Raw genomic sequence first — 24,799 nt, 5'->3', positions numbered from 1 at the left:
AAAAGCGTGTCAAGGATCTCCTTGACGCCGCTAACCAGCAGCGAGCTCGGTTGACCCCGGCCAGGCTCAGTCAGAGTCCCCGGGACCGAACTCGGGGGCACGCCGCCACCCTAGCGGCCAGCACCACGCAGAAGGATCTTCCTCGCATTGCCCTTCCGGCTGGAGGGGCGAGGGAAGCCAAGACCGGCGCTCTCAGCGCCAGAGCGAGCACACTTCGGGCTTGCGTCGCGGTCGCGATGAGGGCGATTCGGAGTGTGGGGATCTTCCCCCGCGAAGAACTCACGCCTCTGGCTCCCGAGGCGCCTCCCCTCTCGCCACCGGGGCTGGCGCCCCCGTCACCCAGGATGAGCGGCACGCCCGCCGGCGTATCGTCGTCCTGGCCCAGTCAGCCCTCCAAGAGGAAGACGGACCCGTCGGTCCGGCATGCTTCGGCCCCCGGATCCGAGGGGAGCCGTTCCCCCGAGGTTTCACCCTGCCTCGAGATACGCCGAAATACAACGACACGGCCAAGCCAGAAGACTGGCTGATCGATTACACCACGGCCGTAGGCATCGCCAGGGGCAACAAGCGCGTAGCGGTTCGCTACGTGCCACTCATGTTGGTCGGCTCGGCCCGGACTTGGCTTAACACCCTCCCGGCCGGCAGTGTCAACTCCTGGGTGGACTTCGAGGAGGTGTTCGTCCACAACTTCACTGGCACCTACAAGCGCCCTGGCCGGCCCCGCGAGCTGGCCATGTGCGTCCAGAAGGTCGACGAACCCCTTCGCGACTACGTCACCCGGTGGACCGAGCTCTGCAACTCCTACGAGGGCTGCATGAGGTACAAGCCATACAGTACTTCATTGACGGATGCCGAGACGGCACCCTCCTCAAGCACAAGCTCATGTGCGCCGAGCCCACCTCTTTGGCGGTGCTCATGGCCAAGGCGGACAAGTACGCCACGGCCGACTCTGCAATGCGCATCAAGGTGACCGCCTCGTACAAGGTTGTGCCTACACCGGCTACTCCCAAGCCGGCTGGGGACAACCAAGGAGGCTAGAACAACTACAAGCGCAAGGCGGATCAGATGGATCCCCGCTCCAACAGCAAGATGGTGCCCAATGTGGAGGGCGAGGCGTCGGCTTCTCAAGCCGGCCCTCCACGAAACCGTCCCAACCGGGGCAACCCCAACTGGCTGCGCAGGCAGTCCCTCGAGCAGCTGCTCGACGCCCCCTGCAAGATACATTCTGGGGCAACCGCCGTCTACCCATGCCCTTGGACAGTGTAGCATTGCACGCCGGCTGTCACAAGGGGATGGCTAGCTGGCTCCTCCGGGTGCACAGGCGGCACCCCGTGCACCGGTTCCCAATCACGCTCCGCCCCCGCCACCGCCGCCTCGTGATGACGGTCATCACCCAGACGATTATCCTCATCAACACGGAGCGTTTGTCGTCTTCACCAGCGAAGGCGACGACAAGCACATTATGCGCCAAAGACGGCGCGAGGTAAACGCCACTGTCCCCCCGGTTCCCCATTACATGCATTGGTCTGACAAACCAATCACATGGAGCCGGGTGGACCATCCTACGGTGATGCCCAACCCGGGATCATACGCACTCGTCCTCGACCCCACCTTCGCCTCCAAAAGACTCACCTGTCGATTCTCCCGGGTGCTGGTCGACGACGGTAGCAGCATCAACATCCTCTACCTCGACACTCTCCTCAAGCTCGGGCTCAAGGAGACGGACGTCCTGCCGACCCGCACTGTCTTCCATGGCATCGTGCCTGGGCAGTCCTGCTCGCCCATCGGCAAGATCCAGCTGGACTTCCTCTTCGGCGACAAGGCCCACTTCCGCCGAGAGTCCATATGGTTCGAGGTAGTGGACCTCAGCAGCCCGTATCACGCGCTGCTGGGAAGACCGGCTCTGGCCAAGTTCATGGCTATTCCGCATTACGCCTACCTAAAGATGAAGATTCCGGGCCCCAAGGGCATCACCACGGTTGTTGGCGACTTCAAGAAGTCGCTCGAGTGTGCCCAGGATAGCAGCCGCCTCGCCGACGCCTTGGTGATTGCTGAGGAGAAGCGGCAGATTGACCGGCTCGTTGCCTAGGCTACCGAGTAGCCGGCGATTCCTTCTCCTCCATCCCAATCGGCCGGCGAGGGCTCTTTCAAGCCGGCTAAAGAGACCAAGCAGGTCCCACTCGACCCTGCCAACCCGAAGCAGTGCGTCACCATCGGGGCTGGCCTCAGCCCCAAATAGGAAGGCTAGCTCGTCGACTTCCTCCATGAGAATCGGGACATCTTTGCATGGTCTCCCAAGGACATGTCGGGTGTTTCGAGGAAGTACGCCGAGCACAAACTTCACGTGCGACCGGATGCAAAGCCGGTGAAACAACCTTTGTGCCGCTTCGCCGAGGGGAAGCAGCGCACAATCGGAGAAGAGATCACCCGCTCCTTGCAGCCGGCTTCATCATGGAGGTTTTCCACCAGGACTGGCTGGCGAACCCAGTTCTGGTGCTGAAGAAGAACAACACATGGCGAATGTGTATCGACTACACTAGCCTGAATAAGGCATGTCCGAAAGACCCTTTCGCGTTGCCTAGGATAGATCAAGTGATCGACTCCACTGCAGGCTGCGAACTGCTGTCGTTTCTGGATGCTTATTCGGGATACCATCAAATCAAGCTGGATCCAACTAATCGCCTGAAGACCTCCTTCATCACGCCCTTCGGGGCCTACTGCTACACCACCATGACGTTCGGTCTGAAGAACGCAGGTGCGACATTCCAACGCTGCATGCAGCAGTGCCTACTGCCGCAGATTGGCAGGAACATCCACGTCTATGTGGATGACATCATTGTTAAGACGAAGCAGCACTTCAGCCTCCTCGACGACCTGCGGGAGACATTCGCCAATCTGCGCGAATACAAGATCCGGCTCAACCCTAAGAAGTGCGTCTTCGGGGTCCCAGGCGACAAACTCTTGGGGCTCTTCGTGTCCGCCCGCGGCATCGAAGCGAACCCTGAGAAGATCAACACCATCGAGTGGATGGTGCGGTCGGCTCGGATCCTCGACGTCCAGAAGTTCGCCGGCTGCTTAGCATCCCTCAACCGGTTCGTTAGTCGGCTTGGCGAGAAGGCCCTTCCACTCTACCAGCTCATGAAGAAGATGACAAAGTTCGAGTGGAACGACCAGGCGGACGAAGCCTTCTGCGACCTCAAGCGGGTAATTTCGAGCCTGCCAATCTTGGCAGCCCCATCTGAAAGGGAACCCATACTCATATACATCACGGCGACCACTCGCGTGGTGAGCGTAGTGTTGGTAGTTCAGCGTAAAGAGGAAGGCATGGCCCTGCCAGTGCAGCACCCTGTCTACTACCTTAGCGAGGTCTTGTCCGCCTCTAAGCAGAACTACCCTCATTATCAGAAAATATGTTATGGTGTTTACCTCGCCGCAAAGAAATTGAAACAATACTTCCAAGAGCATGCCATCACTGTGGTGAGCACTGCTCCGCTTTCAGAGATCATGGGTAACCGTGATGCCACGGGCAGAATTGCCAAATGCTCCATCGCCATGGCGGACCATGATATTCGGTACGAGCCTCGCACCGCCATCAAATCACAGGTGGTGGCCGACTTCTTAGTCGACTGGGCCGAGACCCAGTTCGAGCCACCGCCTCCAGACTCCACGCATTGGCGGATGCACTTCGACGGCTCGAAGATGCGGACAGGGCTGGGCGTCGGCATCATCTTGACGTCTCCGAAAGGGGACCAGCTCAAGTACGCTCTCTAGATCCATTTTGCCGCCTCCAACAACGTCACCGAGTACGAAGCACTGGCTCATGGCCTCCGGCTTGCCAAGGAGATCGGCATCCTGCGGCTCATATGCTTCGGCGATTCAGACTTGGTGGTGCAGCAGGTCTCTGGCGAATGGGACGCCAGGGACGCCAACATGGCGAGCTATCGCTTCCTCATCCAGCAGCTCAGCGGCCCCTTCGAGGGATGTGAGTTCCACCATGTTCCCAGGGCGGAAAATGAGGCGGCCGATACACTGACGAAAATCGGCTCCACGAGACAGGCCATTCCAGCCGGCGTCTCCCTCGAGCAACTCCACAAGCCGTCTATCAAGCCGTCTCCCGAGTCGACATCAATCTCTGTACCGGCCGACTCTACGATACAAGCGCCGCCGGCTCCGCCCGTTACGCCGGCTGCGGACCCCACGCCGGCTGCACCGACGACACCGGCTCCAAAGGCGGCACCGACTAAGTCCACGGTGCAAGCGCCGTCGGCTCCACCAACTACGCCGTCTTCGGATCCTATTCCGGCTCCATTGGTCCAACCGACTCCAATAGCGGCACCAGCTACAACGACAACCGCGGCTCTGACCGGGCTCGAATCCTACGAGTGGGTGGACGTTATGGAGATAGACGGTGAGCCGACTGCAGTAATAACACCAGAGACACCATCAAGCTTGGGGCTGCAGAAGCCTCCAACAGTCAAGACGAAGCAGAGGCGACCCTTGTGTCGGCTCCATCATGGGCTCAAGCCATTCTGGCCTTCCTTCTTCGCGGCGAACTTCCTCAGAATGAGGCGGAGGCGAGACAGATCCAGCGCAGGTCCGCCGCCTACGCCATCATCAATCGCGAACTGGTGCGACGCAGCACGACCGACGTGTTCCAGCGCTGCGTCGAATCAGAAAAAGGGCAGGAGATCCTCAGAGACATCCACCAGGGGGAGTGTGGGCATCATGCCGCCTCCAGAACCCTGGTGGCCAAAGCATTCCGCCATGGATTCTACTGGCCCACGGCCCTCGAGGAGGCCGTGGATCTGGTGGACAAATGCGAAGGCTGCCAACGCTTCAGTGCACAAAGCCACATGCCGCCTTCGGCACTGAAGACCATTCCCTTATCATGGACATTCGCCGTCTGGGGACTGGACATGGTTGGGCCCTTCCAAACGGCTCGCGGAGGGATGACACATCTTTCGGTAGCCGTCGACAAGTTCACCAAGTGGATCGAAGCCAGACCTATCAAGAAGCTTGACGGCCCCACTGCTGTCGGGTTCATCATAGACATCTCTGTCCGATATGGCGTTCCCCACAGCATCATCACCGACAATGGCACCAACTTCGCCAAGGGCGCCCAGGCGCTCTACTGTTCCAAGGTAGGCATCCGACTCGACTTAGCCTCAGTAGCACACCCTCAGTCAAACGGCCAAGCAGAGAGGGCCAACGGCCTGATCCTAGATGGCATCAAGCCAAGGCTGGTGGCACCACTGGTTGGGTCAGCCGGCTGCTGGATTGAAGAACTGCCGGCTGTGCTATGGAGCCTCCGCGCCACGCCCAACCGGTCGACCGGCTTCACTCCATTCTTCCTGGTATATGGGTCTGAGGCTATTATCCCCACGGATGTCGAGTTCGACTCGCCTCGGGTCACCCTATACACAGAAACGGAGGCGAAGGAGGCCAGAGAAGACGGTGTGGATCTCCTCGAAGAAGCAAGGGACTTGGCTTTGAGCCGGACGGCGATCTACCAACAGAAGTTGAGATACTACCACAGCAAAAAGATCAGGCCTCTTTCTTTCAGGGAGGGAGACTTGGTCCTCAGAAGAATCCAGCGTACTGCCGGCCAGCACAAGCTCTCACCCCCCTGGGAGGGACTCTTCATCATCAGTAGGGCGCTGCACAACAACACTTACTACCTAATTGACGCCCAGAAGCCAAGGAAGCGCAAGAGGGACGACTCCGGCCAAGAAACGGAACGCCCATGGAACGCGGTGTTGCTTCGCCTGTTCTATTGCTAAAAGGAAGAAGTCAAGCAAAGGAAAGAGCATGCACATGTATCTTCCTCCCTCTTCAGGGAACAACGAAGGAAATAAAAATAGCATGCTCCATGTTTCTTTTTATTGAGTTTTCACTCAGTGTACGGGCTACACCGCGTACCACCTCTTGCTGGCTTAATCAAGCCCGGAGGCTACGCAGCGCGACCCCTTGCTGGCTTTAACAGGCTCGGGGGCTCGCTAAGCCGCCTGGACGGCCCACCCTTGTAAATGGACACATAGTGTACCGGCTGATCCCTGGTACCTCGCTCGAGCCTGCGGGCTGGCTCCGGTCGCTCGGTTCGCGAGGTGACGCCAGGTCAGGTCGAATACATGCAAAGTCCGGCTACACTTGGGTCGCCAGCTCAGGCTGGCTCGATCATATATACGATCTCATTCAAGACTCAAGACGGCCTCCGATTGCCGGGAACAACAAATGCGATAAAAAGAGCATGCTCCATGTTTCTTCTTGCTAAGAGTTTTCACTCAGTGTACGGGCTACACCGCGTACCACCTCTTGCTGGCTTAATCAAGCTCGGAGGCTACGCAATGCGACCCCTTGCTGGCTTTAAACAAGATCGGGGGCTCGCTAGCCGCTCGGACGGTCCACCCTTGTAAATGGACACATAGTGTACCGACTTATCCCTGGCCCCTCGTATGAGCTTGCGAGCTGGCTCCGGTCGCCTGGCTTGCGAGGTGACGCCAGATCAGGTCAAATACATGCAAAGTCCGGCTACACTTGGGACGACCGGCTCGAGTTGGCTCATTCAAGCCGGCCTCTGATTGGCTTATGTCTTGTTCTTTAAGTCTTGATGGCTTCGGATAAGAGAAGTCAACCAGGAATCAAAAGACGGGATCATAAGACAACACGTTTGGTAACGAATATAATGCTGAATATATACATTCACAAAAGCATTGGCCCACGGCCCACGTTCGTTACATCCCTCCGAGGGTAGAACCAAAAACACAGAAGGACACCGGTTACGGGACAACGGCCTCAGTGGTCGTCTCGGCCGCTACTCCTGATGTGGTGGCATCACCGCCTTCGGCTCCTCCCGAGGTGGTTGCGCCGTCTCCCCCGCTGAGGCCCCCGGCTCCGCCAATCCCGGAGTCGGCATACGCCGCACCGCTGGAGGCGGCAGCAGATTCCGCAGCCCAGACCGCTTCGTCGGAGGTGCCGTCGGCGTCGTAGGGCTGAAGGCCGTGCAGATCTTCAGCAATCACACTGCCATCTTCACCCCGCTCCAAGACGAAGTCATCCCAGGCTGCGTACTCGGCGATGGTGTTGGCTCTCACACGAAGCTCGTCCTCCATGCCTTGCAGCTCCGCCTCTGAGTCATCGCGCTGGGCAGCCAGCTTGCCCAAGTTCAGGTTCCGATACCATGACTTGGCCAAGCGTAGGGCCATATAAGCCCCAGACCGTGCTGCGGAGGCATGCCACGCGTCCAGGCGCTCTCCACCCACCGCGAGCAAGCGGGCAAGCCGGCTCATGGACGCCGGATCCAAGCCCTCCGGCCACAGGGCCGCCACCATCGATGAACCTGCAACCTGGAGCTGAGCCACAAACTCACCCAGGGCGTGCAGGCGGGCCCGAAGGCCCACCCCGATCTCCTCCACGCTCCAGCCGGAGGTAGTGTCTACCTCTTGCCCGACCGCGTGGCGCTCCTCACGGCACACCTCAACGGCGGTGTCGGCTGCGATCTGGGTCTCGGGGAAGAGATCTGGAGTAACGGCAACCAGGACGTAAGAACACAACAAGAGGAGGAGACGACAAAAAGACCAAACACAAAGCAAGGAAAAGAGACCCACGATGGAAGGCGCCGTCGGTCTCATGAGAGACCTCGAGGACCTCGTGCTCCCGCACCTTACTCGCATGAGTAAGGCGGGCGACTTCCTCCTGGAGGGTCACAACAGACTCCAGAGCCTTGGCCAGCTGCGTCTGCTTCTGGGCAAGGGCTTCATCGTTCTCCCTCAAGGCGGCGTCCTTGAGGTCCACCTCCTTGAGGTGAAGCGACGCGAGGCGGTCCACGTCGACAGAGTAGGAGGCCTCCCTCTCCTGCAGCGTGGCCCACAGCCGCTCCAACTCGACCCGGCCAGCCGCCTCGAGCTCCTTCTTCTCCGCCTGAAGAAGGTCCAGCTGCTCTTGGAGCCGGCCGCCGGCATTGCGCAGGGCATCACGCTCCGCGGCAACCTCGCCCAGCCGGGCTTCAAGCTCGGCAATCCGGCTGTCAGCCCCCAGGTGCTGGTCCTGTAGCTCGTTGTACGCCTGTACCTGAGCATCGTAAAGCGCCTGCCAAAGGGGAGAGAAAGGGAACATGATTAAGATTCAACTTGGTTAAAAGCCTAACCAGCTCGATTCTCGGGGACTACACCCAGTGGGTGCGCTTGCGCGCCCCCACTGAAGAAAACTGTGCAGGGAAAAAGGCCTCCAAGAGATTCGGACCGGTTGACAATCAACCCGCCCGATTCTCGGGGGCTACACCCAGTGGGTGTAGCTGTCACGCCCCCACTAACGCCAAGAGAAGAGAAAAAAGTACAAAGAAAAACCAAAGAAGACAATGCCTACCTGGGTGCGGGCTTCCAGGCGCTCCATGTCGCCGCATACCACGCGGGCCGACTGCTCCACCTTTGACCGACTGCTAGTAAACATCGTCACCAGCTCCGGTACGCCGGAAAGAACTGTGCCGACGGGCAGTCGCAGGCGGGCCAAGTTCGCCGCCCGCCATGTCTTCAAGGGCCGGCTCCCAACCCGGCCCCCGGCCCTTGGCGCAACAGGGCCGTGCTAGGGAACGACGATGGAACTGGCTCCTGCTGCCGGCTCAACCGCCGGCTCGGGCGCCGTCCCTTCCGGCGCTACCTCCCCCGCAAGAGGCGGATGGGCCGCGTCCGGCGCATCCATGGTTTCCCCTGGGGCATCAGGGGTCGCGTCCGGCGCTGTCAGGTCCAGCTCCGGCGTGTCAGGAGCCGCCTCGGCCCTGGGAGAAACACGGAGCGTCTCCAGGTCCACCTGCTCCGAGGCTGCCGGTTCAGATGGCTGGGCCCCTTCGGTCCTTGGGGCCGGCCTGGAGGCGGCCTCGCTAGCTCGCTCCTTCGCACGGGCATGTGCGGAGGGGTCATGTCTAGCCTTCGCACACTTCTCCGCCGGCCTCTCGACCCGGCTGGGGCGAGGCTGACCCACGGCGGCCTTCCCCACAGCCGTGTCCCACCGGCGCTTGGACTCTATCTCGAGCTCCCTCTCGGCAGCATCAGCTGCTGCCCAGCCGGCCTGTTCGGCTGCAGAGGCGGTGTCTTCATCCGCATCCTCCGCCTCCCTGTCAAGCAAAGCTCCTCGGGAACAAAGCTCATCTCAAGATGGGCAAAGGAAAAGAGGAGGAAACCATACCCTGCAACTACCGGGACCTGTCTCCGGCCACCGCCACGGCGCCTCTTGGCGCCGCCTGCTCGCTGCCCGGCTGGGGAACCCGGCACCGGTCGCTTAGAGGCTGGCCGGGAAGCTGTGGCACCCTTGCCCTTCTTCCCGGCTGCCTCATCAGTAGCGGTCGCTCCGCCATCTTGACGCCGGCCACGCGTCAGTAGTGGGCTAGTGACCTCCTCCACCTCATCGGAGTCTTCCTCGAAGGCTGCATCAGAACAGAATGAGGCTACCTCTTCGTCGTCCGTCTAGTCTGCTATGGCGTGCCGCGTGTACTCACCAGACGGCTCGGTCCCTTCCGACTTCAGGGGATCTTCCGAGTCGGCGGAGGAGTCTGAGCGGGACTCCATCGCGCCCTCGTCCTCCATCTCGGAGGCGTCGGACACCTCCACATCAGGAGGAGGCTGACGGAGGGACCCCTGCAGGGTCTCGAACAGCTACAAAAAAGGAATTCAACTAAAGGCTCAGCAACGCCACCGGCTTGAAGACAAAACAACAGAGAAGAATGGAGTAAGGCTACCATCGGAGACGGGTGAGCCCTGTTGAACGGGGACATCCCCCATGTCCATTCCCCGCCCTCATCCATGCGGGCGGTGGAGATCAGGTTCACCCTTCGCGCTACAGCACTCGGGGTAAACCTCTTGGTGGACAGCCGGCATGGATCAAGCCGGCCGCTCATCTGGCAAACCAGATGCGGCCACCTTTGCAGAGGCAGAATCCGGCGCACCACCATGGTGGCGAGAAGGTCGCGGCCGAGGAGGCCGCTCTTCTCCAAGATGTCGAGGTGGGCACAGATAAGCCCCACCTCAGGATGCGGCCTGGGAGTCTTCACATCCCAGTTTCGCCGCGTCGGGGGAGCGATGGCGAACGGGGGCATGTTGAGGGCGTCCTGGGCCGGGTCGGCGCTCTTCACGTAGAAGAAACCCTTCTGCCAATGCTTGATGGAGTCTTGCAGAGGCATCTGGGGGAAGCCGGACCTCAGGCGATGATGCACCAACGTTGCCCCGCACGGCGTCATGGGGCACGGCCCTCTGAGCTTCTCCACCTCGGATTTCTCCATGGCGATGGATTGGTGCTTGAAGAAGAATAGGCTGCGCCACAGATCGACACGAGGCTCGATCCCCACGAAGCCCTCGCATAGGACCACGAAGGCGGCCAGCTGTAGTATGGAGTTCGGCGCCAGATGATGCGGCTGCAAGCCGAAGAACTGGAGCCATTCGGCGAAGAAGGAGCTAGCCGGGAGCCCGAAGCCCCGGTAGAAGTGCTCGACGAAGACCACAACCTCTCCCGCGGCGGGAGCGGGAGCGGTCTCGGAGCTGGGGAGGCGCACCAAAACTTGGGAGGCCGGGGGCAGCTGGCGATGGTGATGAAGCGCTTCGATGTGCCCCTCGTCGACGTCGCTGCCGAGCCAGCCCCCCTGCAAGGACGCCTTCTGCGCCGACGGCTTCTTCGAGGAGGAACCGTCGGCCATGGCTGCGGGTGGTGAGAGCTCTAAGCGGTCGGCGAGGTCGCGACGGTGAAGATGAAGAGGACGAAGGGCGCGAGCTCTTCTTCTCGGGACACAAGAAGGAAGAGAGCGCGGATGCAGGGCGAGAAGAGGGGGCGAACGGCCTCCTCGAAACCCTTGCGTCCCATTTAAACCCCCACGAAGCGTCGTGGGGAGGGGATCTGGTGCGCACCGGGCCCCATTAATCCCGTGTATTACGGGCGGTAACGCTCCCCTAAGCCCAACCGTCGCAGAGTAAATCCACAGAGGATCTCCCGCGCGGAGGCCGAGGGGGCGTCGTGGCGGGACCCAGGGCCCAGGCCCGGTCCCGTCAACAGTAATCACCATCATTACGCCAGGTGGGGCCTGGCACGTGGTGATCTCCGGGCCAGTTACGACTGGACCGAGGCGTCGCTTCGAAGCCACCCGGTTCCGAAGCCGGCGTCCTTCGCCGCGAATAACAGCCAAAATACCAAGACAAATCAACAAGCCGGTGAGGCCGCCCGCCCGGAGGCGGCCAACCTTGCCAGCTTCGGGGACTACTGTCGGGGGGATAACCCCGGGGTAGGCTCATCAAGCCTATTCCTTCATTTCCGGCCCAATGGACATGAACGTATGAAGATTCCTAAGGCTCAAGTATTCTGGCCGGCTAGGCATCACCAGTAGGCTGGAAGACGAGGCGACCACCTTTCTGTCCGGCCAGGCAACCCCTACCGGCTAGAATCCAGGCGGCCTCCCCTTCAGAGCCGGCCTGGTCCCGCCAGCCGGACTAACGAGGAGGTGGCCACACTCAAGCCGGCTGACCAAGCAGGCTAGCCGGCCGAGGATCACAAGTCACATCAGATCGTAGGTCAGGAAGAGACCTCTCGATTAAAGGTAGCTATGCGTCAGCAAAGGTATAGGATCAGGGTGCCCGGCAGGTACGAGCGTCGGCGGCCACGCCGCTGACCTACCCCGGCTCTGATCCATCACCTAGCATAGTGTTGGACCGTTACACTCCCACTCCATTACTGCACTCGGCGTGGGGAACAGTGGAGGCGGTCGTACTACCACCCATGAAGAATCTCGCGGGGCGACGCTTGACGTACAGCGCGTGCTCAGCGTCAGCCTTACGCGAGAGCCCCATTGGCCAGCCGGCGGGCCCCTCATCGACAAGACAAGACCCTTGTGGGCCCCCGGCCAGCCGGCGAAGCAACCAGCCGGGTCCCACGCTTGTACCCTTTATCCATATTATAGGCCGGTGGGTTCGTCTATAAAACCCCCCGGTCGCCCCCATGCAAGGGGGGCGATCATTCACCAGTCATTCAACACTACACACTCACCAACCACAGAGAGAGAGAGGTAGAGACGAGCCGGCTGCTCCCCTCTTCCTCCTCCCAAAACAGCTCCAGGAGCGACATTGTACTCTGTTCCCATACATCAAACACTCCGGTAGGATTAGGGGTATTATCTCTACGGAGAGCCCTGAACCTGGGTACATCGTTGGTCCCATGCGTGTACCAACCTCGTTCCCAGTGCCCACCTTTGTTCCTTCGGTTCTCACCGACTTTAGCCTACCTATGGCATATGTTGTGAGTATTCACCGACAGCATTTGTATGTAGTCATACATAGGGGTTGACAGAGGAAGGGAATCGCAAAAGCGATGAGCACAAGTTCTCGAGAGAACATCACAGAGTATCTTTGGAGTCTTCTCACGAATCAAGCCATCGTATGAAATACGGGGCTCTCCGGGATGAAGTATTTATGAGAACCTAATGTTAGAGTTAGCAAAATCTTTAACCCAAAAGAGAAGAGAGATCACATCCCACAGTATAGGAAAGGAGTAAAAGATGATAATTCCACCCGATTGAGATGTGGGCCCGCAAGCCACAACATCAAAGTTAGTAAGTTTTTGAAGTACTAGACTCAACTTCGGTGAAGGAGTTGGAAAGGGGGCTACCTACAGGCAGTCGGCTCTGATACCAACTTGTGACGCCCTTGATTTGATCGTACGCTAATCATACACGCAAATGCGTACGACCAAGCTCAAGGACTCACGGGAAGATATCCCAACACAACTCTAGACACAAACAAAACATACAAGCTTCATATTACAAGCCAGGGGCCTCGAGGGCTAAAATACATAAGCTCGATAAGACACGAGTCAGCGGAAGCAACAAATATCTGAGTACACCCATAAAACATGAGGTGCCTTAGAGAAGGCTAGCACAAAGATGCAACGATCGAACGAGGCGATGCCTCCTGCCTGGGAACCTCCTAACTACCCCTGGTCTTCAACGACCTTCACATAGTAGCAGGCACCGTTGGGGTAGCAGTCGTCATCAGCGGGATACGCCATCTCATGGGCTCCATCATCTGGTCGCAGCAACATATCAAGGGGAAAAGGGGGAGCAAAGCAACGCTGAGTTCTCATCCAAAGTACTCGCAAGACTTACATCAGAACTAGGCTAAGGTATGCATCAGTAACAAAGGAAGGGGTTTTATGTGGACTGACTACAGCAAAGAGAGAATAGAGAGAGAAGACTAGTCCTATCGAAGACTAGCATCTTCAGGGGTCTTGCAACAATAGACGAGAGTAGAGCAAGGTAACACAGTTAATAGTCATATTGTTGCAGCAAAATTAATTAAAATCACGCCCACAGATCCTCCATTGACTCCCTGCGAGGAAGCAATCCCGAAGAAAACATTCCAGTTAAGTAACATTTGTAGTGGTATAAGATCAGGGCACAACTCCAAGTCGTCCTGTAACCGTGGACACGACTATTCGAATAGTTCATTTTTTCCGTGTAGGGGTGCACCAAGTTTCTGTCATGCTTGAATACACTCTGGCCGGACACACTTTCTTGGGTCATGCCCGTCCTCGGCACATCAACACGTCGCAGCCCCATCTAAGCTCAACAGAGAGGCCAACCCGCCGGTCTAACTCCTAAGCGCGTAGAGTTCATGGGCCTATCACCCATTGCGCTCCTACACGTTGCGAGGGCGGCCGATGTCAGTCCTCGCACCTCTTATACAAGATTAGTGATAATCCAGACCACTTGGGTGCACGCCGCTCCATTGCTGACGTCTGAAGAGAGTCGACTAATACCACGACATCGAGAACCCATTACTCCTCCCACGTAGACGGTTAGTGCAAAAAGGTTGGCGACCAACCCACATCAAATATCCAAATCCTTGGCATTTTAATTAATTGCAGTGACGAGCAGAACCATGATAAGATGGGCCCGTCGCCCCGTCTTGAGGATGTCTGCCAAGGGCCCAGAAGGCCCGGCCGCGCCTCGTCACATTCACGCGGGAATCCACCCGCAACACACCTCAACATTTCCTCGGTAATCAAGGTGAAGTAACTCTGCAGCTATAACATCAAAGGGATCTGAGGTATCACCCTTAATGGATTCTGAACGATGTAATCGTCAAGGTGGCCAGGGAGGAATCACACTCGCTGGGCCAGCTTGATGGGTTGTACGACATAGTCGTTATCGGAGGTGGTGAAGGAGGAATCACCCTCCGGAAACCACCGTCGGTCAACAGCACTACAACGCTAACATCAAAGTACGTAACGAGGCATCACCCTCGATACTCGATGGTAGCTCTGCAGAGTCATACAACTAAAGGTGTGTCTGAGTGATGTGACGGGTCTTGGCTCACCGGTCACAAGATCGAGACTTGACGGCTGGACCAAGGGGTCAAAGGGGATGAATGAGCCACATATACCAAGCAGTTTAAAGTGCGGTACTGGAAAGTAGCAGTTCATCAAAAACAGGCAATGCATGAGATATATGAGCTAACTACAAGAGTAGCAAAAACTAATGCAAGCATGAGGGAGAAAGAAATGGGCGATATAGGAATGATCAAGGGGGATTGGTTGCCTGGTTGCTCTGCAGACAAAACGGATCCCCGACCGGGAAGTTGTGGATCACCGGATCATCATCGGTCTTGGGGTCAACCGGAAAGGAAGTAACGGAGGGGAAACACAATAAATAACACAGCAATCAAACGCATTACAAAGCATGACAAGGCTATATGCAGGTCTAGGCATGCACTAACGCAACATTAATCGTTATAGACGGATGGGAAAAAATATCTGACGATAGTTTCCGGGTCTCTGCCTACTACCGTACATGCAAAACGGATGAAAAAGTTCCACGCTCGCTATGCTAAAAACGCGTGACAAATGAACGGACAGCGTATCCGGGTTCGTCTCGTTTTTCTGATCAACTTTCATGTACACATTATTTTCATCCAAGTTATAAATTATTTTATATGATTTTTTTAAAGGTTTAATAATATCTTAAAAATCTGTGTATTTGATTTAATCCGAATTTGACCAAGTCAAATTGACTGGTCAAAAGGAAAGTGTGGCCCACATGGCATAGACTATACCTAAACATATAATTAATAACTAACCTAATTAAATGGGGCCTACAAGTCATCTTCATATTAGGCTATTTATCCCCCTAATCTAATACTAAAACTAACCTACTTCTAATTAAATAAGCCGGCCAGTGGCATAGCCGGCTTATGCACACACGCATGGCCATGACTATGGCTAGCCGCGGCAGCAGTAGAGGAAGCTGACTCGCAGCGGCAGCTAAGAGCAGCAACAGCGGTACGCCGCAGCGAGCAGCATAACAGCGGGCAACTGTCAGATAAAAAATGGAACCTCCCCGCTCCGGTGATCGCCGGAGACAAGGAGCAGAGGGGATGAATGAACACAGAGGATTTTTCGGCGCTCGAACACCTTCGCCGCCGCGAACAGCGAGCTCTGTATTGAACTCCTGAGCACGAACTCAGCCCCCCTCTCGACAGTACAACACACGGGGTACAAGGGGTTTATACACGCGTCTATCGGCGCCTCACGTTGCGTCCCCGACGCGCCCTCCTCGCGCACTCACTGTCACATCCCTAACCCTTAAGCAAGATAGCATTGTGCTCATGTCTTCTTTGCATTTGCATCTAAGAAGTTTCAACAAAAACAACAAAGTGGCAAAGGAAAACCTCAAAACCCTAGCCACCATTTCAATTAAAGGAAATTTCAACTAGTTCAAAATCAATGAACCCAAAATGGCCTCAAGAAATGTTCAAACTTTCTGATAAATCATGAAAGTAAATGAGCATTGGAGAAAACTATTTTCTTAACACTTTAAGCATTTTAAATAAATGCAAAAGCCACTGGTTTCAAATTTTAAAAATTGAAATCATAAACTATAATTTTTCAAAAATGTTGAAAGTCTTGGAAATGAGTGGGGATATTATAACAAATATTTCAGGAGGTCTAAAATAGTTTTTACTTTTTGTTTTGGAGCTGAAATAATTAGCAAAGCAATAAATAGCAAAACAGAAAAACAAAAGCAGAAGAAAAAGGAAAAGAGTTACCTGTCGCCTAAGCCTGGCCCGGCCCATCTCCCCGCTCGTCCCCTCCCTCGCGCCAGTAGGCAGCAGGAGGTGGTCGCCGCCTCCTCCGGCGCGGCCACGCACCTGCGTGCCTGCCTGGCCGCCGGTTCGCGCAGGCGACGACGGGGATAAGCTCCCCAGAGCTTCCCCTATCCATTCCCCGCCTCGGTTCTTCCCCTCCTCCCGGATCCCCTCCTTCTCCCTGCTGCCGCCATTAGAGCCGAGCTCGAGCTCGAGCTGCCCGTGCCCCTGGCCATAGGATCCCCTCCCAGAGCACGCCATTAGCTCCGCCTCGTCGCCCTGGTCGTCTCTGCAGAAGCCGAAGCCTCCTCGAGCCCTGCAACGCCCGCAACGCCGTCGTCTTCCTCCTCCGGCCGCCGGACCTCTCCCGTCGATTCGTCGCCCCCAGGCCTTCCCGAGCCGTCTGAGCTCTGCTCTGCACTCCCTGTGAGCATGCGGTCGTTTTCCCTAGGTTTTCCCCGTCGATCCCCTCCTCTAGCCCTAGTTTCACCGGAGCCCGACGAGCACCGCCGCTGCCGCTCGTCGCCGGTAGCCCTCCGATGTCCAGCTCGTCATTCCGATGGCACCAGCAGCTCCAGGACGACGCGTAGATGCCGTAGCAGCTAAGAACTGAGCGTGGATCCCTCTGATTCAAAGCCCCCGACGACGCCCGAGCTTCGGCCGCCGCTCCGGCTCGTCGCCGACGCCTTTTCCGGCGACCCTAGCCTCCCCAGATGGTCCTGCCAGATCGGCCACTTCGCGAGCATGCTGTAGCTGCAAACCGCGTGCGTTTTGGTGCTGCGCAGCGCCGTCTAGGTCGCCTCCGGCGAGCCCTCCGCCGCGGGTCTGGTCGCCGGCGACCACCCTCCGGTGGCCGTCGACGTGGCCGACCATTAGGGCGTAATCACCCTCCCCTCAGTCGCTGCCAAAGGGCCCCACGCCTGGTCAAACCCCAATTAGGGGCTGGTCAACGCGGGATTAGTCCCAGAGAGGCTGACCAGTGGGGCCCCCCTGTCAGGTTTGACCTGAACAGGTCGGCTGACCTGCTGACGTCAGCCTGATGCAATAAATGGAATTTCCAGTTTAAAACTAATTCAGGAAATTGCTAAAAATTGCAAAAATCATAGAAATTAATCTGTAACTCCAATGAAAATAAATTATATATGAAAAAGTATCAGAAAAATTCAAGGATTCTGATTATCCTATTTTCAACTATGTTTGAAAAAGTTACAGGACCCTAAATTGTGGAATAAGGAATAATTCAATTCTTTAATCACTTTATAAATGGAATTTGCAAAAATATCCAAATTTCATTATAAATACAATGATCACACACTGCCCTAGATATAAATCAGTACCATAACATGACATTTCATGCATGTTAACATTAGGTTGATCTGAGCATCAGGTCGAATCAATTAAACCGGTATCCGAGAATACCGTTTGAATTGCTATTCGAATGTGATTCAAATCAACTCTAAACCTAAAACATCTTGATTATAATAACTTATCACTTTGCATTCTCATGCCATGCTCATGCATCATTTTGATTGCATATGATTGTTATTGAATGTTGCCATTCATTTCGGTAGGCTCCGCACCCCCGGATTCCACCGAATATCCGTCTGACGGATATCGTTCCTCCTCTGAGCAACAAGGCAAGCAACCCTTTTGATCATCCCGATAAATCCCATGTTCTTGCTCCTGCACCTAGTTATTGCATTAGGATCAAATGCTTCAACTGCTTTTGCCACGATAGTTGGACCCACTTCCTTTGCATGACTTAACCTTGTCACAGTAAATAGCCGAACCTTGCAACCTAGCATACCTGGTAGTTGCTTGAGCTATGATGTGCCTTATCCTGCTATGCATGCTATGCTTAGAGTTGTGTATGGTCTGTCATCTGGGAGATGAACAGAAATGTGGAATGCGTTCGGTGAGCAAAGGTCGTGTGTTGAACTTGATTTGGTAAAGGTACCGGTGAAAGGCTGTGTAGGAGTACATGGCGGGTTGTTTCATTGGAACCGTCCTTAGGAACTGAGTTCCGTGTATGTAATCCAAGACTAGATACTACCACATGCTGGGCCCTGAAATATGACCCCGCTCGGCCTATTAATCGCGTAGTACTCGGTCCAGGAGTTGCAAGTAGTTTCTGGTGTTTATAGTAATGCTGGAGGCCGTGCATGGTGCTGACCTGAGAGGTGGACCGTGATGCGGTAGGCAGTGGCACGGTGTACCAAGTGGCACCCGGATGGTGGGCTTGGGAACCCTGCGCACATCGTTTGAGGCCGTGGCGGAAACCTCGGCCGGACTTCCGTACGGGTTACTCTCAGATAGGCGATAAACCTGGACTAGGTACTAGTGTGGTTAACGGTCATGGCCGACTCCCTCGCTGGGCTTCCGCTTGAAGGTTGCCGAGGTGCATGACGTGCACATGGCGATAAGTGGCGGGAGCGTGTGTGACGAAGTACACCCCTGCAGGGTTATGATCTATTCGAATAGCCGCGTCCGCGGATATGGACTACTTGGAGACATATGTTGTTCATAGATAACTTCAATGGCTACTCATAAAATTGTCAAGATAAGCGTGAGTGTCGTGGACGGCATTTCCGTATGGAGACGGAATGACTCCACGATAGTGTATTGTTGTGGTGTTAGTGGACTCGTGTGCGAGAAATCAAGTTGTCAAAACTAATTTCAAAATGCAAGTTGTCTAGCCACGAGTCAAATGCTGGCTTTCCGCATGAAACCCCACAATACCTTTTGATACCTTGCATGAGTAGTTAGTTCTCCTAAAGTCTTGCTGAGTACCTTCGTACTCATGTTTGTTTAATAAATGTTGCAGAGGTTGCCAATGACCCTAATGGAGGGTTCTTCGTAGACATCGACGACGACGAGTAGCTGGTGTCCCAGCTACGATCTGGCCCTACGTCGGCTCTGTAGTATAGTCAGGCCATGTGCCTTCTAGTTGCTCTGTCTGTACCCAGACAGTTTATAACTCTTCCGCTGGCTTGTATTGTATGACTGCTATTATGGGTCGTGAGACCCTTAATGTGTAATATTATGTGTGTGGCTCTTCCGAGCCTCTTAAATAAAGCTTGTATGGTTATGGTTATGTTGTGATGCCATCGATGTATCTATACATATCGGTATGCCATGCGTACGTGTGTCTTACTTGATATGTATGGGGTTCGATTACCTAGTCGTGAACTTTAGTAGCACTCCTTACAAGGAAATGCCCCTTTGTGGTCCAACGAGCCTTGGTAGTTCGCTACTGCTCCGGACACCTTGGTTGACCGGCATGTGTCCTTCTTAGCTGCTGTGTCTGTCCCCTTTGGGGAAATGTCACGCGATGTAATGGAGTCCTTGTAGCTTGCTACGACTCGTCTACATTCGCTGATGACCGACACCTGCTTTGTTGGGTCATGTATGCCTGTCCTTGTGCGGTACTGCCACTTTGGTTTATGACTAGACATGTCGATCCGGGTTCTTTGACATTGGATTGCTAGCGACACTATCGCATACGTGAGTCAAAAGACGCAAACGGTCCCGGCTAAGGTAAGGCTGCAGCCGTGGAATTAACCGTGCGTGAGACCACAAAGGGATGCGATGTGTTACGGGCTAGATTCCTATGGCTTAGGATCGGGGTCCCGACAGCGTTGGTATCAGAGCCTGACTGACTGTAGGATTACTAAGCCAAACTGGTCGAAGTTGAGTCTAGAATTTCTTAGTTATATATAAGGGAATTGTTTGTGGAAGGGAACGTAACACTCTTGTTCTCTTCTCAAGATATTCTATTCTGGTCATCCTCGTCTTTTCTACGGGAATTAAGGACTAGGTTACTCATCTTCTCCTAGGCCCGTGTTTCCGATCGGTAGCTTATAGGACTACGGGTCGAGAGATATTGGGTTTCTTTTATTCCTAGGAAGCAGGAAGTAAGTTTGGTGACCAGAGAGTTGAACTTGATAGTTGAGTGGTTACGTTATTCCATTTTGGGTTGTCTCAAAATTTGTTTTTGAGCATTTACAGCCGTTATGCTGCCCAATTTTTGCATTCAGAGCTCTAATGCTTTTGCATTACTCTCTATTTACAGATGCATGGCCGTCCTTCTCGTCAGGTGGTACGTCTGACCAGGTGCATTGATGTACCGGGTCATACGGCCATGCTGGTCAGGGTGATGTCGGTGTGCGGTTACCGCTGGTACCCCGAGTACACGGTAGAGGAACAGTACGGAGACTTCAACCAGAGCCAGTACATCTGCACTGTTAGGGTATTTCCAGACTACCCTGGAGCGGAGAAGCCAATCATGGTCCTATGGGTTGGGAGTCACTGTTGACATGGCAGTACAAGATGCTGCCTATTCAATGCTGACTATTATGAGAGCGAGACATGCACTGCTGCAGAATTCAGAGTTCTGCTATGTTCCGGCCTCTCAGTCTGGTGAAGAGGGATACCTCAGTGGAGTCTATTTTGATTCTTCTATGGAGGATCCACTTCTGCAGTCCACTGTTGAGATCCTAGAGAACAGAGACAAGGATGCTCGTGCTCTCCGCATGGAGCTTTATGCTACCCGTGCCCGTCTGTGGACAGCTTTGACGCAGCTGGCACCGGTAGTCCAGACAGGGTATGGAGAGATGGAGATGCTGAACCCTGTTAGGACCCATCTTCCGGCTCACGTTGACTGGCCAGCTATAGGAGGAGTCACACCTCTTCGGGGACCCCTCTTACCACCAGTCAGGGGACCAAGGCCACATCCGTGTCCTTATGGATCCCAGGGATCTCAGGCTAGAGTGTTTCCTGATCCGCAGGTTGAGCTTCCGGGTCATGGAGGTAATCTCTATGAGATGTTCTATGCGGATGCCTGAGTTATGGGCGGAAGGATAGTATGGTAGTAGCCGTATGTTCACAGTCCTGCATGACTTGTGGAGTATGGTAGTAATGTGAAACGAATTCCGGAGGCCTAGATAAATAATGTATAGGAAGCTTGTAAGCCTCTGATGAGTAGTTCCACCATTTCAGTAGTTTGCTCTTTGAGTAAGTTTGTACTGAACTATGTAAGGGTGTGTATGAACCATGGTGTATATATAGCAGTTGCTTGTTACCATGTTGTTCGGATATTCATTTCCGCATTCCGTGTGTTCAGTACATTCTTAATCCATAGTTAGTATTGATATGATATTGGTCTAAGCTATGAGTTTGTTTGTCAGGATGGTGTTCACCAGGTTGAACCGTGCCCCTGCTCATGAGCAAGGTGAGGGTAGTCAAGCGTTGCAGGAAGACCTGCCTCACCCACCTTCTCTGGTAGAAGTGATGCTTGAGGCAGAAAGAAACAAAAGGGAGACCAATCGACTGCTAGAGCGTATTGAGCAGAATACGGCTCGACAGCCTAGGAATGCTGCAGTGTCCCTCAATGACTTTGTGAAGCTGAATCCTCCAAAGTTTCATCATTCCGTCGATCCCCTCGACGCTGATGACTGGCTGTGCAGCATTTCACGCAAGATTCGCTCTGCGAATGTGTCTGAGGCCGACAAGGTGACCTTTGCGGCGTATTTCCTGGAAGGACCCGCCAATCTGTGGTGGGAGAATTTTGAAGCTATGCGTCCCGCTGAACCAGTGGCCACATGGGCAGACTTCACGCAGCTTTCCGTCTGCACCATATTCCAGAGGGCCTGATGGACAGAAAGAGAGAGGAGTTCTATGCCTTCACTCAGGGCAAGTTGTCTGTGGATGCCTATAGCCGCGAGTTCGGTAACCTCGCCCGCTATGCAACAGAGGAGGTGTCTACTGACGCCAAGAAGCAAGCAAGATTCCGTAAGGGTCTGAGCCCAGAGCTCCGTCGTGATCTGCGCCTCCATGAGTGTGCAAGCTTTCAAGCCCTGGTCAACAAAGCGATCAGTGCGGAGACTGGTCATACTGACTTCGAAGCCACAAGGAAGCGCTCCCGTGACTTTGGCTCATCTTCTGGTTCCGCGTTTCAAAAACGCAGGTTGTGGGTTCCAAATAGTTCTCTGCCGCCAAGATACACTCCGAGGCCATCCTACGTGGCGCCTCAGACGAATCAGGCCAACCCTCCAGCAAAAGCTTATGGTGGTCCAGCTAGCAATGCTGCACCACGTGCCAACCAGGTGATATGCTACAAGTGTGGAGAACCAGGGCATTATTCCCGTGAGTGTCCTCAGAATGTGGGTGCCAAGCAACCCGGAAAGTCCATCGGGCAGGCCAAGTCGGGCAAAGCGTTTTATGTGAAGCCAACTCCTGCACGTGGCCGCGTGAACTATGTGTCAGCAGAAGAAGCTGCAGAGGATCCCGACGTCATGCTGGGTACGCTTCTTGTTAATCATCACCCAGCACCCGTTCTCTTTGACACTGGGTCTTCTCATTCCTTCATTTCAGAAAGTTATGCACAGTTGCATAACATGTCATTTTGTGATATGCCAATCCCATTGGTTGTCCAAACCCCTGGTAGTAAATGGCAAACCTCTAGGATAACCTATGACAATGAAATTCTAGTAGACAGGCTAGTTTTCCTAGCCTCATTGATAGCATTGAAATCTTCGGATATTAATATCATCTTGGGCATGGACTGGATGTCAGCTCACTATGCCAAGATTGATACTCACTCTAGAAATGTCCAGCTTACCCATCCCTCGGGTGAGATAGTAAATGTCTCTACCCGAGCTGCCAAATGCCAGCCCTATTCCCTAAATGCCAACCCTCTTCCGGAACTTGAAGACATTCCGGTAGTCCGTGACTTCCCGGATGTTTTTCCAGAGGAACTGCCAGGAATTCCACCTGACAGAGATGTAGAGTTTGTGATAGATCTTGTTCCGGGAACTGTCCCAATAGCCAGGAGACCTTATAAGATGGCACCCCTAGAGCTAGCCGAACTTAAGAAGCAATTAGATGAGGCCTTGAGCAAGGGTTTCATTCGTCCTAGCCCTTCTCCTTGGGCTTGTCCCGTCCTCTTCGTCAAGAAGAAAGACGGAACGGATCGGATGGTTGTAGATTACCGACCAGTTAATCTGGTCACCATTAAGAACAAGTATCCGCTCCCCAGGATCAACGATCTGTACGATCAGCTCGCTGGATCCTCAGTCTTCTCCAAAATTGATTTGAGGTTGGGATACCATCAAATCAAGATTAAGAACGGGGACATTCCAAAAACGGCTTTTGTTACTCGTTATGGCCAATATGAGTACACCGTTATGTCCTTCGGTTTAACCAATGCCCCAACCACCTTCTCTCGGCTGATGAATTCAATCTTTATGGAGTATTTGGATAAATTCGTCGTAGTATACCTCGATGATATTCTCATCTACTCAAAGAATGAACAAGAACATGTCGAGCATCTAAGGCTGGTATTGATGAAACTTCGAGAGCATCGCCTTTATGCCAAATTTTCAAAATGTGAATTCTGGTTACCAGAAGTGACCTATCTAGGCCACGTAATCTCTGGTAAGGGTATTGCTGTCAATCCCGAGAGAGTTCAAGCTGTCCTTGATTGGACTCAACTTGAATCGGTTAAGCAAGTTAGGAGTTTTCTTGGTCTAGCGAGCTATTGTCGCCGCTTCGTCGAGAATTTCTCCAAGGTTGCAAAGCCTCTAACTGAACTCCTCAAGAAGGATAAAAAGTTCGAGTGGACACCACAGTGTGAGCATAGTTTTCAGGAACTGAAAAGACGCCTGACTTCCGCACCTGTGTTGCTACCACCAAATTTTTCTAAGGACTTTGTTATCTATTGCGACGCCTCGCGACAAGGATTAGGTTGCATTCTCATGCAAGATCGTCATGTGATCGCATACGCATCTCGACAGTTGCGTCCACATGAGGATAATTATCCCACACATGACCTTGAGCTTGCAGCTGTGGTCCATGCACTAAAAACCTGGCGACATTACCTTCTGGGTAATCGTTGCGAAATATTCACTGATCACCAAAGTCTGAAATATATCTTCACCCAGCCGGATTTGAATCTCAGGCAAAGACGGTGGGTTGAGTTGATCTCGGATTACGACTTAGGGATAACTTACACCCCGGGGAAGGCCAATGTTATGGCCGATGCACTAAGTCGTAAATCTTATTGTAACAATTTGATGCTACAACAAGGTCAACCACTTCTCCATGAGGACTTTCGGAAGTTGAATCTTCATATTGTTCCTCAAGGATTCCTTTCTACCCTGGTGGCGAAGCCTACTCTTAAGGATCAAATTATAGCTGGCCAAAAGCGTGACAAGGGTATATCACGGATCAAGGAGAATATTTCTAGCGGAAACGCTAAAGAATTTTCCATGAATGATCAAGGTGTGGTGTTCTTCCAGAATCGTTTAGTGGTTCCTAAGAACCCACATCTAAGGCAGTTAATCCTTAAGGAGGCTCATGATTCCCCTCTCACCATTCATCCCGGTAGTACTAAGATGTATCAGGACCTACGCCAGAGGTTCTGGTGGACTAGGATGAAGAGAGAAATTGCTGAGTTCGTTGCTAACTGCGATGTTTGTCGTCGAGTTAAGGCAGAACATCAAAGGCCTGCTGGCACCCTTCAACCTTTAGCTATTCCTGAATGGAAATGGGATAAAGTTAGCATGGATTTCATTACCGGATTTCCCAAGACCAAGAAAGGAAATAATGCTATCTTTGTGGTCATTGACCGTCTTTCCAAAGTGGCTCATTTTCTTCCTGTTCGTGAGAGTATAACAGCTAGCCAGCTAGCA

This window comes from Hordeum vulgare, chromosome 1H, assembly GCF_904849725.1.
Source record: "Hordeum vulgare subsp. vulgare chromosome 1H, MorexV3_pseudomolecules_assembly, whole genome shotgun sequence".
NCBI lineage: Eukaryota > Viridiplantae > Streptophyta > Magnoliopsida > Poales > Poaceae > Hordeum > Hordeum vulgare.
Note: the sequence above shows the minus strand (reverse complement) of the source record.